The sequence below is a fragment of the Mustela erminea genome, chromosome 10 (genome assembly GCF_009829155.1).
Source record: "Mustela erminea isolate mMusErm1 chromosome 10, mMusErm1.Pri, whole genome shotgun sequence".
NCBI lineage: Eukaryota > Metazoa > Chordata > Mammalia > Carnivora > Mustelidae > Mustela > Mustela erminea.
In genome coordinates, this window is record NC_045623.1 from 19,007,484 (window position 1) to 19,023,203 (window position 15,720).

General features: G+C 35.1%; 2 long non-coding RNA genes across 2 annotated transcripts in view; one reads left to right on the forward strand and one right to left on the reverse strand.

Annotated features, from left to right (window-relative positions):
* LOC116567445 overlaps positions 1-14,814 on the forward strand; it is a 169,883-nt gene extending 155,069 nt beyond the window's left edge. Inside the window, exon 4 of the long non-coding RNA XR_004276221.1 lies at positions 14,732-14,814. This is a non-coding gene — a long non-coding RNA (uncharacterized LOC116567445). The remainder of the gene's footprint in view (positions 1-14,731) is intronic.
* On the reverse strand, positions 593-4,124 carry LOC116567444. The gene is made up of 4 exons (XR_004276220.1): positions 4,049-4,124; positions 3,630-3,725; positions 1,122-1,512; positions 593-1,041 (listed from the first exon to the last, which is right to left on the reverse strand). It is a non-coding gene; the product is annotated as an uncharacterized LOC116567444 (long non-coding RNA).
* Positions 14,815-15,720: the final 906 nt, after the last annotated feature.

Genomic DNA, 15,720 nt, shown 5'->3' on the forward strand with positions numbered 1-15,720 from the left:
GTGATTCTAATGCATAATCAAGATTGAGGAATAGTGATGTTGTTGAAGGAAATCTTTATGATTTCCCTCTTGAGGAGGGAAATTAGTAAATTCCCTAGAAAAAGATTAAACATTTTTTTATCAATTTAACTTTAAATAATCGTCAGAGTCTTTATTCAGCATATAGCCTTTCTATTCAGACTTTCTCGCTAATAATGTCCTTTTTGTGTACTAATGGCCATGATGGACCAATTCTACATGGCATTTGTCACATTACCATAATGCATTACAATTTTTTTAAGAATTTATCTCCTACCACATCTGAAACATCCCTGCATATTTTGGTATGTAACTTTTGTCATAATATGTGTTGAAAGAGATGATAGAGTGGCATGTTTTCTTGGTTTCACCTTAGCAGACATAAATGCCCCAGAACTGTACATGCTAATTCGAGATAGAGATAGATAGAGATAGATAGACATGAGATAGAGAGATGAATGAGTTTAGATATTTGACAGCTTGACGGCAGTTAGCTGCAGATATATATATATATATATATATATATATATATATATATATATATATGTATTTTTTTTTTACCCTTGCAATTTTTACAAGGAAAACACACTGTAGAGTGGATTGTAATGCAAGAAAACTACGCTTATTAGTGATTGACAGCTGTAGGTTTCTGTCATCTTCAAGAAGGAAAGATGTGTGGTAATAAAGGAACCCATCCATAAATCTGTATATGATGGAGGAGACATTCTGTTAGAATTCAGTACAGATGGGAGCACTTCAGCACATAGCAAGCAGAGCTTCTCCTTTTGACTGTCTCTTAAACACAGTTTCTGTCTCCTAAGGGCTTCAGAATTTTGTGTAGTATTTGAAAAATCAGCCACATGCTTCAACTACAAAGATAATGCCATCTCTGGACATTGCCAACATGCATTCTTCTGCAACGCTGGTGAATCTGCATCAAGCCATTTACACTTGTTTACTGCATTTCCCCAGCAATCAAAAGCAGGCACTTCTGAAATGGTGGTTTGGGATTGCGGTTAACATCTGGAATGGGAAAGAGGAGTGACTAACACATCTGCTTGACACTAGAGACACTTCTTTTTATCTTTTAATGCCAAACTTACTGAATGAGTGGGGTCTATTTATTGCCTCCATTTCCTGCAACCTAATGATTTCTTTCACTACGCCAGTGCGATTGCTCACTGAAATGGTTTCTGACAATGTCTTCATTTGTCAATCTCAGCAGTTCTTTCTTTGTTCTTACTTTTTCTTGATGTTTTGGTACATTTAACACAGTTGACCACTTCCTCTATCACTTTTCCCTGATATCTGTGACAATAGTGTGTTTTCAAGTATGTATTCGTACTTCTTTCCTGTTTCTTCTTGGGGTTTATTTTCTTCCTTCTCTAGAGGAGCTAAGGATGTGGTAATTTTCTCCACATTTTTTTCTATGTCTTAACTACTTTCAGTATTTTATCAATTCACATCTCCAACCATCATTGCTAAGAAAACAGCCTGAAAGAAAAAGAAAGAAGGAAAGAAAGAAAGTCACAAACCTCCCATGAAATTTACCCACTAAATTTTCACTTGAATGCTTGACTGAATTTAAAATAACAGGCTCATCTCTGAACTTCAGCGTTTTCGTATTCAATTAATCTCTGACTTTTGTTTTTTCTTTTGCAATCTTTGTCAAATCTTTTTCTCTAGCTGCACTGCTTCCCATCTAGCCCAGAATCTCTTCCTACCATTTTTGAGTCACTGAAATAGCATTCCATAAGAAAACTGCAATTCCTACATTCTTTCATTTCTTTTGATTATGACCATCTAATTAATATTTACAAAATATAAACTATATCACATTATGTCCTCATTATCTTTCTGCAGTATCTTTCCTTTGTTCAGTATAAGTTCCACAAAGTAGAGAATTTATCCATCTTAGTATTATATCCTTGTTATTAGGTAACTAGTAAATAGTAGATTTTAAATACAACTGCTGAATGAATGATGTAGAATTAATTCTAAATACTATCTGAATTTAATGTTTTCCACAACTTGACCCCAGTTTATTTCTTTAAACCTATCTTTCCATACTCCTTTCTATGAATCCTAAGTTCTAGTTACTCTCCAAATACACTGTGTACATCTCTTCAATAATTCCCTTTCAAGAACTGTCAAAATGATTTCCTCTTCCTAGATTTGTCTTCAAAATCCTGTTTTTACTTAAATTCTTAAGTGTGCCTCCTTTCATCAGTTCCATCTGAAAATGGCAACTCATATTTGTTTATATTTATAGAATGTTTTCACTTTAGTACGTGTTTTGCATAGATAGCCCTTTACATTTCACAATCACCCTATGAAGTAGGTCTAATTCCTCCTCCTCAACAACTGAGGACATCACAACTTGGAGAAGTCAAGTCGCAGAGCAGTTAGAGAGCTCAGATCTGAGCCTTGAATGGTCCAACTACAGAGACTAGAGTCTCAGTTCCCATAGCTTTCACGGTCATGACATTCTCCTCTGAGCTCCTGGCATGTGGTCTGTATTGCTCATTTAGCATTATTCATATTTCCTTGCATGATTGTTTAATTCGTCATATGTATTAACCTTGTCTCTCAAATGCAGAGAATAGATCTGAATAGAGATATGAACAATAATTACTAAAGTGTCATTATCGACTCATGGGATTTCATTTAGATCAAAACATACACTGTTGGCCTGGTGAACTAACTACTGAATAGATATTACCTGTTCAGTGCTTTATCCTAACATGAGCATTCAATCCACTTGGCAAAAAATATTTTCAGAACTGCAGTAGATGTAAAGTAAGAACATCTCTTTATTTATGTAAATAATTAAAAATAAATGTCAGGCATGCCCCATTCCTACTCATTTAAGTCATTTTAATGATACATGAAATATAAAAGGAGATTTTGTTAAAGGTCTCTAAGGAGAAAAGGGCAACACCACTAAATAAAGAAGGATGATCATGCTGGGGCAAACTTGAAAGGAGATGGCATTTATACAAAATGCAATTTGCTTTGACAGTAATTTTCTGAATTTTGCTGGTTATTATTGAAGATATATGTGTGTTTGACTAAGAATGCTCCCTCTTTCCTCTCTAGCCAGCTGCTCTGTTTGATCCTACCGTGAAGTCACCATCCTGTGTTAATGGCTTCACAGTTTGTTCCTGGGGAAGAAAAAAATTATTATGATGTCACAAATCTGTCATTTTGACTTCACTGCAGGGTCAGGTTGGGGGAGAGAATGGGTTGTAAAGGATAAAATCCTTCAGGTGGAAAGTTTTTCTCCTTATAATAAGAAATATTGTTAGGACAGGCACTTAAAATCAAGTAGACGAAAGGGTATATGACTTAAATGTTCACAGGTATCATGTTAGAAATAATCCATTTGAAATTCTCTTACTTTTAATGATGTCAGGATAAATTTTTTTCCCTGTACATCCAAACGGATCTTTCTCTTCATTTTTCTACATATACCTTACAGGTCCTGGTATCATAGGAAGAGTTTCCTTTTCTGGATTTGTAATAAGCTCTTTGAGGAATCACAATAGTACACTGTCTTTTTGCATAAGTACCAAAGTGCATTGTCCCAGCCCTTTTAAATTAATGCTCACCAACTTCAGGTTTCAGATGGCAGAGTTGCAGCAATTTTGCTCCTCCTTTCTCAAATCCATCAAAAACAATGACTAGAAATTTAAAAGATCTTCTAGCTAAAATGAAACAAAGAAATGGCTAAGATCTCAAACTACAAACTAACTGTATGCCTACCAAACGATGTCAAATCTGGGCCAAAAGAGGGAAGAATGCTGAGAGCCAACACATGCCTTTTTGAACATGGATGGATATCGATTTTTCCAACAGTAAATGTTACAATCCAGAAAGGCATATCCAGTGGCTCTTTGATTAAAGATGACAACATCCAGGGGGGTAGAGTGGCTGCAGAAAACTACAGAACCTCTCCATGGAATATAAATTTAGTAGCATCGGATAGCAGGGGAGGTGGCACTGAAGTAGAAACCAAACTGGCACTCACTATTAGTCTTGACTCAGCCACACACTCTTTGAGAGAGTGCCAGAAGCCAAGCAGGGAGAGGAAGCAGCAGCACAGGGAATATCTGACATAAAAGGGTTCTCTGTGAGTCACAATTACTACTTGCACGCAAAAATGAGTGATGCATTCAGGACAAAGGGGAAGACTGATTTGGTGTGAGAATGTTTGAGACACAAAATTTCAGTCCAGTCTCTGGACCTCCCTATATTATAGCTCATTCTACCCAGTCCCGTATCTTATTTTCAGCAGGTAGCTAACTTCATTCAAACTTGAGTAAAACTTAGAAACCAACAGATAAACGATGGGACTAAATGGAGGAAGCAGACAGAAACAAATGGTAGTAAACTTGCACGGATTCTTACTTAAAAATGCACAGGAAGAATTTAAATAAATAGCTTATTCTATTCTCAAAGAAGTTAAAAGAGAAATATAAGGGTCCGAATAGAAGACTCCATATAATAGAAGAAAGTTCAAAGCAAGCTGTTGATCCTCAGAAAAGAAATATAAGGAACAAATAAAACATACTGGAAATAGTACCATAAAATAAGGCAGTTTAAAATATAATAAAAGTGATTGAAAGAACAAAGATATAGTGGGTAGAATGGGGGAAAATATAAAATTAAATGGAAAATAACAAAAACACAAAAGTAGTAATCAATGATGATAAATTAATGAGATGATAAATGAATCACTCATATTTCATATTCCTGAATAAAACAGATGGAACAATGAAAAAAGCTTTTGAATACATATTAAGATAAAGCCCCTGCAAAAAAACCCATATTTTTAATTTACAGCTCAAAAAGGTATTTGTGTTGTAGGAAAAGATGATACAGAATTATCAGTGGCAAATTTGGTAAAATTACTAAATTTCAATATTAAATAATCATATAAACAACCTGGAAGAAAATAGATTAACAATCAGATTGCCCTCAAATTTTTATAAGAGAATGCAAGACCAGAAGACAATATATAGTATGATTAAAGTTTTGAGAAAAGGATACTGTGGCCCAAGATTTTTTTTTTTTTTGGATTTTATTTATTTATTTGACAGACAGAGATCAGAAGTAGACAGAGAGGCAGGCAGAGAGAGAGGGAGAAGCAGGCTTCCCGCTGAGCAGAGAGCTTGATGTGGGGCTCGATTCCAGGACCCTGACATCATGAATTGAGCCGAGAGCAGAGGCTTAACCCACTGAGCCACCCAGGCGCCTCTCTCTCTTTTTTTTTCTTTTTTTTAAAGGATTAATGCCCCAAGATTTTATACCCAGTCCTGTTGTCCTTTAAGTACAAAAGGCAATAGACAAATCATCTAATACATGGAAAAACTTAGGGAACACAGCAAAAATGGAAAAAAGAAATTGTTTAGAAAAACTATTGGCTAGATTTTGCCCACCAGAAGATGAATCAAAATGAACCTGAAAAAAGGAAGAAACAATATAAAAAAAAACAAAATCCAAAACCCACAAACAAATAGTAAGCTCTGAATCTGTTAAGATATAAAATTATAAGTAGAGTGGGACTTTTAGCTAAAGGATGGAATTTAAATGGTATCAAGTATAAAATGGAAAAAATAAAGAAAAATCATGGAATATAGTATGGGAAAGGAAATGGGGAAAAGTCCAAGACTAATTTATTCATCTATCACAATTGACATTCAATGAATTTGTCTGTATTTGAAGCTTGTAGTTAAAAAAAATAGGATTACAATGTTTTAAACATTTTTATTAAATAAACAAGCTTTTTAAGGAACTAATAGTCTCTGCTGAAGAAACATTTATGTAAATTCTAGCATTTTATTTCCACTTGATTTTTTCCTCTCTTAAAATAACAAATGTAATTACATATTTGTATTCAAACAGTTTGTATGATGTGATTCCATTACACCAAAATTATGACTAAAAGCCTTATATCTTTCTACATCTAGTTGCCTAAGAACTGGCCACACAGGTCTCTTTAGGTAAAAATTCTGTGGCATCTAGTTCTAATTTCATATGTCATTATTTGCTATCTTTCATCTACATAAGGACAAGAAGAGATGGATGAAGTTAATTTTAACTTAGTTAAACAATATTTACTTCGTTTAAATTGAATTAACTTTGTTTAATTTTGGTTAATCTGGCTGGGGAGAGTAGGAATAACATTTTACTCTATTATTTTTTCAACATTGTTTGACCTTTTATTTTTATTCTGATTTTTATTTTAAAACCCACACTGAATAAGACAGCAGGAAAGTGTGTCTTCCACAGTTTCCAACATTCACATAAGAAAATCTTTTATTTGATTTGAATAAATAGTTATTGAGTGATTGTGACTGCAAATAGCACAATCTGAAAGTTTCTACATATTGCTTTGGAAGTCTTACTTCCAAAAATTCATCCCTCCCTTAGTTTTAACCTCATTATTCTGTCTCCTTCATGGACTGCTTTCCTTTGTCTTCATTTCTAGATTCCAACTTTGCTCTAGCTCCTTTTCCTACAAGTAGAATTTCATCAAGACTAGTCACAGATTTCACCTTTTCTCTGTGCTCACTTTCCACCAAAGTCCGCAGAAAAGTATCCTTCTAAGAAGATGGCCATCTCATCCATTTCTCCATCCCTACTCCTTCTCCCAAGCTCTAGTTTTTCCTTGTGTAGGTGCATGAAACTTTTCATTTTAAGTTTCTTCCCTCTCCCCAAACTCAACTTGGTTAAAATTGATTTATCAGTTTCCTTAAAAACAACACACAGAGACAGGCACACATCAAACTAATGAGAACAACAACAAAACCTTATTCTTCCTCTCAAAAAGAGATTTATTGAAGTCTGTTAAATGCCAAATGTTTCAGATGGAGCTGTCTATATTAACATTCTAGTTCCTCACCTCCCACTCAGTTCTTATCTGACAATAATTTGGATTTTATTCGTTCCCCTCTTTCTAAACTACTTTCCTCAAGGCCACCAATACCCTTCCCATAACTAGATCCAGTAGGAGGTGTTTTAGGTTTCGACTTGTGTATCTACAAAGCAAACTTCAATACTGTTAACGACTCCCTCCAAGAAACAGTCCCCTTAATTTTCTCCCAGCATGTCTTCCTCCTTTTTAACTCTAACAGTCAACTTCTTAGTCTCCTGTGCCAGCACATCCTCCCTACTTGACTTCTGAATCCTGCAGATTTCCAAGGGTTCCTCTAAGCTCTGTTAAGTCTCTCACTGTAAACTTTCTTTCCAGTGGATATCATCCATACCTATGACTCATCTGTTGGGGACCTCTACATTTAGATCTATAGCCTAGACTGCTCCTCTGAGTTCAGACACATATTTCTATCTTCTGATTCAATATTTCCAGTAAGAATCTCAAAGACACATCCAACTCTGTTTTTCCAGGAATTAACTCATGATTTCTTTTTCCAAACCTGGACCCACACTGTTCTCTCTCCCAGGAGAGAGAACAACTTTCCATCATTTGCCTTAATTAACATCACTCTCACAGAGAAACATCCTTGGAACACCTCAGCTCCCCCAGGTACTCTTGTTGCATGAACTCATAGCTTCCTCTGTTGCCCTATCAGAGTTTATAATTATGTGTTTGTTATTTTGTTACTATTAATGGTATTAATATTGGTATATTGTATATACCAATTGGTATATATAATATACCAATTAATTAATTGGTATATAACATTATATACCAATTATATACCACTGTTATTATATACCAATACCAATATTGGCTTATTAATATTGGCAATATTAATTATATTATATTACCAATTATTATATTATATTAATTATATTAATTATATTATATTACCAATTATTATATTAATGCCAATATTGGCTTATTAATGTAATTAATATTTGTAATATTAATTATATTAATATTGGTAAATAACCAATATTAATTGGTTAATTGACTAACATCAATCTTCAAGAATATGAGTGTACATGTCTATATAAGATTATATGTATAATATAATACTTATACATTTAATATGTATTAAATAATAAATATATAACATATATGTATATACGTTCATATATTTACAATATTTATTCTACAAATATATATAATTAGTATACTTATATATTGGTTATTTGATATCTGGCTCTCTGTCTATCTTCCTCTGAAGATTATGAACTCCATTGAGCCCCCATGGACTTGCACAGCATATGGCAAATAGTGTACCCTCAAATAGTTGTTAAAAGAATACACTTTTTGAATAAATTAATAAGTGGCTGAGCATTCTCTCTGGTATCCAGCCTTTAAGTCATGTCATCTTTGTTTTTTGCTTCAGCCTCATGCTATCTATTCTCTATGTAAACACCTTGTCTAGTCCTCTTCTTCCTATTTCTATTTCTACCATTCTGGTTCATTTCCTAATCACCTTATGTTTAATCTATTGCAAGTGAAAGTTTGGTCCCTGTTCTCCTAATCTATCCTTTATAACACGGAGAGATTAAACATTTAAGAATTATGCTTTGCATCTTCTATTCTCTCATACAAAAACCTTTCAACGTTCTAATTAATTACTAAAGAAAAGTCCACATTTCTCAACTGTGATCTAGTTCAAGACACTGACACAGCCAAGCTATCTTCTTATTGTCCTTTTAAAATGGTTTGTACAGTCTAGTACCTTTGGTGCCACAGTTCTTCTTTCCGGAATGTAAATCCCCCTCTCCCACCTCCACAGTACATATGCATGTACTACTCCATACTTAATAACATTCTACCAAACATCAAGCCCAGCCATAAAACTATGGAATTTTCCCCAATTCCTCAGCTAAAAATTTTCTCTTCCTCATGTGATACAGTGTTTGTCCCACACAATACAAGATATTACATCGATCATGATTTTTAATCATATGTATATGATTTGTTTTGGAGTGCCAGTGGTTTATTTTCTTTTCTTTTTTTTTTTTTAATTCTCCCCCCAAATATTTCTGTTGTATCCTGGGAGACAACAGATTTTAAATTTCCTCCATTTGGCATCTATATTTCCAATGCCTATGTGTTCTGAGTTTGCAAGTAATAAAAGAATTCTGATATTTGCCATTTAGATATATATATGTAAATGTATCTGTATCTCCACCTCTATCTGCATCCATTTGCATAGGTCAATTGTGTGTGTCTCTCTATGTATCTAGTCCTAATGTCCCTCCACATCTGTCCTGCTTTTGTCCTTCCAGATCACTGTATGCACAGATCTACCTACAGATTCTGTAGAGACCCTCTGTGGAGGGTCTGTTTCACTGCCTGAACATAATGGGTTATAATGTCTGAAATATTGACCAGCGTGGCCTCATGACAAATGGGATTTTTTTAAAAAGATTCTATTTATTTATTCCAGAGTGGGGGAGGGGACATGCGGGAACACAAGCATGGGGGGAAGGGGCTGAGGGAGAAGCAGGCAGGAAGCCCAGTGGGAGGCTGGATGCCAGGATCCTGGTGTCATGACCTTAATTGTCCAAAGCAGACCCTTAACGGACTGAACCATCCAGGCACCCCCCCAAATGTGATTTTTTAAATGTGTGTGTGTGTGTGTGTGTGTGTGTGTGTGTATTTTAGCTGGTCAACTAGATTTTAAGTTACCTCAATGCAAGAACAATGCCAGCTACTTTCTTTCTCAGTGCCCAGAGTGACAGTAGGTGCCAAAACAGTTTGTACTGATTTTAACAGTAGAATCTGGACCAGGAAGGGACAGAGGGAAGTGAAAGGTCACGACTATGATGGTGTACTTTTCTATTATCACTATTTATAGTAGCAATGAAAATATTTGTAACAAACATATATGTGTTTGTATTATTTCAAATGGCATTCTAATTAATCATTTCACTAGACTTCCTTGGGGGACTAACTCAGCATTAATAGTAAGAGAACTTAAACAATCTTCTCTTCCCATGAATATGAATTTAAAACACATATCTACCTAAGTCAGAATAATTGTTTTTGTTGTTGTTATTTAATATTGAGAGAGATGAAAATTTTACACCACTTAGTAGGAGCTTCTAGCATAGGTTTTGGAAACTGATGAACCTATTGAGACATACGCAAAGTTTACACTGGTTTTCATGCTGATTTGAAAGATTCAAAATATACCCTAAATCTTTAAATACCCTTCAAATCCGAGTGTTCTAATAAAAAGGGATTGTCGGCAAATTATAAATAAGTCAGATCCTAAATTTCAATATGAAGAGAATAGGAGAGAGAAAGTGAAATACAAGTAAATATAGGAGATTTCCCCTGACTTTTAGAAAACTTTGGGCCAGCGTTGTAAAATCAAATAGCTCTAATAAAACTGTTTTAAGACTACATGAAAACGAGTCCGTTTTGCTCAAATCAAACCAGTTCAAGAAAATTTGGCCCCTTTAAAGTTGACCTCATTAATTTCATGATCTTTGGATGGCACATAGCACCCCAACTGTGAGGATTAGTTTGTACCTTTGAAACCCACCAGCATCATATATCTCTGAAGATTAAAAAAAAAAAAAAATACAACAAAGAACTCTGAACTTGTGTAATTAAAATGCAGGCATTTGTTCAAATAGCTCTGCATTCAGCTATAAATAATCATTTGGTGAAAATCTTTTTAAAAATAACATAGGTATAATATAGATCAGCTAGTAAGCATTTCTTTGTTAGAGATGGCTGCTCTTAAATATTGGGGATAGGGAATGTTTCCTATAAAGTTACTGGGCATGTATGTGTACATCACCCTTCCCATGACCTTGACACTAACACAGAGTTAACAATCATCTCAAAACTCATGATCAGTCAATAGCAGTTCATTCCCTTGCATTTTATATATGAGCCAAAATATGCCCTTTCTGCTGCACTATTTTGTCAGCACAGTGATAGGTAGATATTTTCTGCCACCCATTGAGTTGCCCCATCTTGATTAATGCTAAGTCATGTATCCTTTATCTATAAGATGAGAGTTCATTCCAGTTTTATAAGAGAAGTTTTCTATATTTAAACCTATATTAGTTTTCATTCATTCTGCAATAGGCAGTTTCCATTACTTGACAATAATTACACAAGTGATAGTTTTAATTGAACTATTTTGCATGTGGTTTTAACACATGCTCATCAGAAAGACTGATAAAATAAAAGGCAGATTTACAATCTCTGGTACCACATTACTTGGGGGCACATCAAATTGTAAGACAGTTTTTGCCTTTCATTTCTGGAATGGGTTTGGATATATTTTGCTCACCATATGTTGGATGTAAAACTAGAAACCAACAAGAAATGTAAACATCACTCATGATTTGAGGTTTAAAAAATTTTGGAAGCCTTCTGATTTATTTTGCTGGAAAAGTAATTCCACTCTACTGAGCACTGCATCCCTTATAGCCATAAGAAGCACAATTCGCCTTCCTGGACTTATTCCCCTCTGATGGTTTCTGTGCTCTGTGAGTGATTACAGAAATGAGCAAAGAGGTTTGGTATGTATGGAGTAATGATGTAAGGGTTCACCCTCCAAGCTATGACTTTGGATGCTGTGTATACCACAAGACAACTCTCTGCCAACAACTATAATGTCAGAGTACTGACTTCCCCTGTCAGAAATGTGTCCCATGATGAGAATTCCTTGATTCATATTGAAGGCTTGATTCTGGGGCTACAGGGTTTTTTTTAAAGATAGAGAAACCATCAAATTGTGTTTATGGTTGTGTATGAGATAATCTAGTACGGTGATCCTACGAAGAATAAATCCAACTTGTCTTACAGGGTAGGAAACTATGTAATATATTTTATTTCTTAACTTCTTAGTAAACAGTGACTGGAAGTATTTCTCATTAATCAAAAGAAAGAAAGACCTCCAGGCACAGACTTGGCATCATGCTATAATGTCTTTATATGTTGGGAGGTAGTAAACTTTTTTTTTTTCAAGCAAACTAAAAATTGCATTTTTTCCCGATTCAGCAAAATTCCATGGAAAGGAAACCACACATCATGCAATTTGCAGAATATTAATTAAGCACTGGATGGATTCAGATGTTTGCATTTTTACTTTGAAAAGCTGCCTATTTTCGATAAAGACATGGTAGTGGGGAGATTGGAAATGGATGATCATTGTGTCACGTCAGACCTATTGATATGGTGTGTTAGGCCCTGTGGTCTTGACCCAGCTGATTCTCCTTTTTTTTTAAGTCTCTTAGTAAACTTTTATATATAAATCCAGGTTTTCAACTTCTCTTTAAAAAAAAAAATTGCTATTTAGCAGCACTGGTCCCACATTCCTGCCTTGAAACAACAGTAGGTTGGGGCTGAATATTCCCTGTTATTCTGCCCTCCAGGCCTCTCCTTTCTCTTACAGTGTCTAAGTCCAGGATTCTTCACTTGTTTCCTTACCTGTTGGACTCCTCTGGGAACATGTGTATCTCACCTTTGTATTAAAGTTTTTTTTTGTTTTGTTTTTTTTTTGTGTGATTTTTTGTGTACATTTGTTTGTTATCGACAATAGTGCTTCTAAAAGTCTTAAAATGATGGCAGGTGATTTCAATGTTTTGAATCATCAGTTAGGAACAGAGAACCTCTTGCATAAAATACATTAAATGTCAAAGTCAGAGAGAGTCTTTCTAGGGTTGAATGGAGTACCATGTAGTTAGAGTGCTATCTTAAGTGGGGAAAATGTCTAGAGCCAACAGGTAAGGCAAAAGTTAAGTATAGGCAAACTTGCCCTTGAAAATCTCTTAGGAATTTGCCAAGTTGGAAACTGATATACTTTCTCTCAATAAAGCCAGTACAGCCAATTTTCCCCTCCAGCTTTGGAACAGATAGATTTTTCTTTCTTTTTTGGTTGAGCCCCAGATGAAGTAATTGCATTGAATTCAGGAATCATATTATATGTAATAAATATCTTTAAAAACTAGAATTCTCAGACCTGCAGCAAGATGATCACTAAGAGAGGGGCAGGGAACGTGAACTTACCAGAAGAAAAGGCAAAGTCCTGTTTTGCTTCTCGTGTTCACTCTGGGGCATATGCTCACTGAATGAAATATCAAGTGAAATGCTCATATGTTATTTAATTATCTGTCTTGGTCTCTCTCCCTCCTTCTCTTGCTGATCCCTTTTATGAGCACATGTACTTATTCGAGTAAATTTGAGTCTGTGCCTATGGTAAATATAAACTAATTCACATTTTAGGATCACCTAGCACACACTTTGATCACTTACTAAGTTATTAGAACATAGGACAAAAGAAGTGAAGTGTGGGGGCTTGATTTCTGATGAGAACAAGTCACAGAACAATGATATTACCAGTTCAGATATTTGGCAAGCTTCCTCTGGGTGTGAAGTACTCTGACAGGAGCTATTTGGGATGAAGAGAGGCATCATGTGACTATCTTTATCAAAAGTGTTCTAAGGTCTCATACATTTTATAGGCTATAGGTTTAAGAAAATTTGACAATGTGACAGAGTTGTTGTTTGATTTCTGCCATCAAGTGTATTTAAAACAGAAATACATTTTAACATAAAAAAGCAAGAAAGAGATACTTTCATAATCAAATATGGTCCTCTAGTTTGAGCCAATAGCTTTACAAAAATGAGTACTGCCTTATATCTTTGGTTGTGAAACGTCATCAAGGAGCCATTATGTAAAGCTACTCTTCACACAGAGTGAAGATACTCTGTGTGTATTTAAAAAATTAATCACTTCAACAAGACAAGTGCAAGTTAAGAGTCAAATGCATAGGGCAAATATGGTTTTTATGAGCCAGAAGGAAAGTGTTCAAGCACTGGAGGTTAAAGAAAGGATTTAGATGTTCCATGCAATACATAAACCTTTGCCCCCTACACATCTACAGATTGAATGATTGAGTGGCTGTATGAATGAACCTGGGATGGCTTCATCTGCAAATCCTTCAGAGAAGTTATAAGATTGGAGATGGCCTTGAGAAATAAATTGATAATTTGGAAAGGTAACCAGGGCAAGGAGGAAATTCTGGCTCTAGGCAAGAACAATGATAAGGTCACAGGCGTGATAATGTTTGAGGTATTAGAGGAAAGAAAGGAACCAGAAGAAGAAGGCTCATGTCTTTCTCCTCCAACTCCTTCCTTTGTCTCCAAATAGCAGAGATCTAATAATAAAGTAAATTCAAATCCTAGTGATTATCCATTGCATACTTAGAGATACTAGAGTTATGGTCATGGAATAAGCAGGTAAAATAGCCTGCAAAGAAAAAAAGAAATGTACCTTTACTGCCCAAACTGCCTCACAATGATGGACATGAGGAGAAAATACATGGTAGTAGGAGAAAAGAATCCCAGGGCTGGATTGTAAGTGTTGGTACTTGTGTATCAGTATAGATAGCTTATGTAAATTTTAGTATTATTGTTTTATGAAGCAAATGTTTTGAGCATGCCTGACCTATTTTTTTTTTAAAGAAATTCTGAATTTGAATATACAACAAGAGCAGGGGAAAAAAAAAAAAAACCTTTTGAAAGAGTATAGTATGTTTGGTTAACCACTCTCTTGTGTGACAGAAATGGCAAGGCTCAGAGATTTGGGAACATACTAAAAAGTGACTGAAATTTTCAGGTATGCTATCACCTTTCCTTCACCTGCTGGCATCATTAGTGACAAGACAAGTAGATCGTGGTATCTGGATGAATTAATGACCAGTTGTCTTATGAATTTTGTCAATTTCTTTTTATCTTTACATGCCACTGTTGTCTAAGAATTCACTTGGGTCCATGCAATAGCGCCTAATGGATTTTCCAGTCCACTCTTGAGACCCCTTTGATTTCTTCTCTGCCTGGCAGCCAAAGTAAGTTTTGTTTGAGCATTTTTCCAGATTTATATTATGTAAGTTTAAGGTGTACAGTGTGATGATTTAACACATGTATGTATTGCAAAATGTTTATTCACAAAAAGGTTAATTAGCCATCCATCACGTCTAATAGTTACCATTTTTTGTGTATGTATGAAGTGAGATCTTTTAAGATTTACTCTCTTAGCAGCTTTCAAGTATGAGATACAATGTTGATAACTATAGTCACCACGCTATACATTAAGTTTCCAGAACTTATTCATCTTATAATTGTATGTTTGTACCCTTTGACCACCTTCCCCCACTTCTCTCACTTCTGGCCCTGGGCAACCGCCCATCTACTCTCTTGTGTTTTTAAGGAGTTCATTTTGTTTTCTTGACTCAACATATAAGTAAGATCATTTGGTGTTTGTCCTTCTCCATCTGATTTATTTCACTTAGCTTATGCCTTCAAGATTGATCCATGTTGTCACAAATGGCAGGATTTTCATATTTTTTTACATCTGAATAATGTTCCATTGTAAATATATGTCATATTTTCTTTATCTGTTCATCCATTGAAGGACACTTAGGCGGTTTCCATGCCTTCGCTGTTGTAAATAATTCTGCTGTGATCATAGCAGGTTCAGATGTCTCTTCCAGATAATGATTTCATTTCCCTTAGATATGTATACCCAGAAAAGGGATTGCTGGATCATATGGTAGTTTTATTTTTAATTTTTTTTTAAGATTTTATTTATCCATATGAGAGAGAGAGCATGAAAGGGGAGAAAGAGGGAGAAGCAGACTCCTTGCAGAGCTGGGCGCCCAATGTAGGACTCGATCCTGGGACTCCAGTATCCCAAGGCAGTCGCTCAACCAACTGAGCCACCCAGGTACCCTATTTTTAATTTTTTG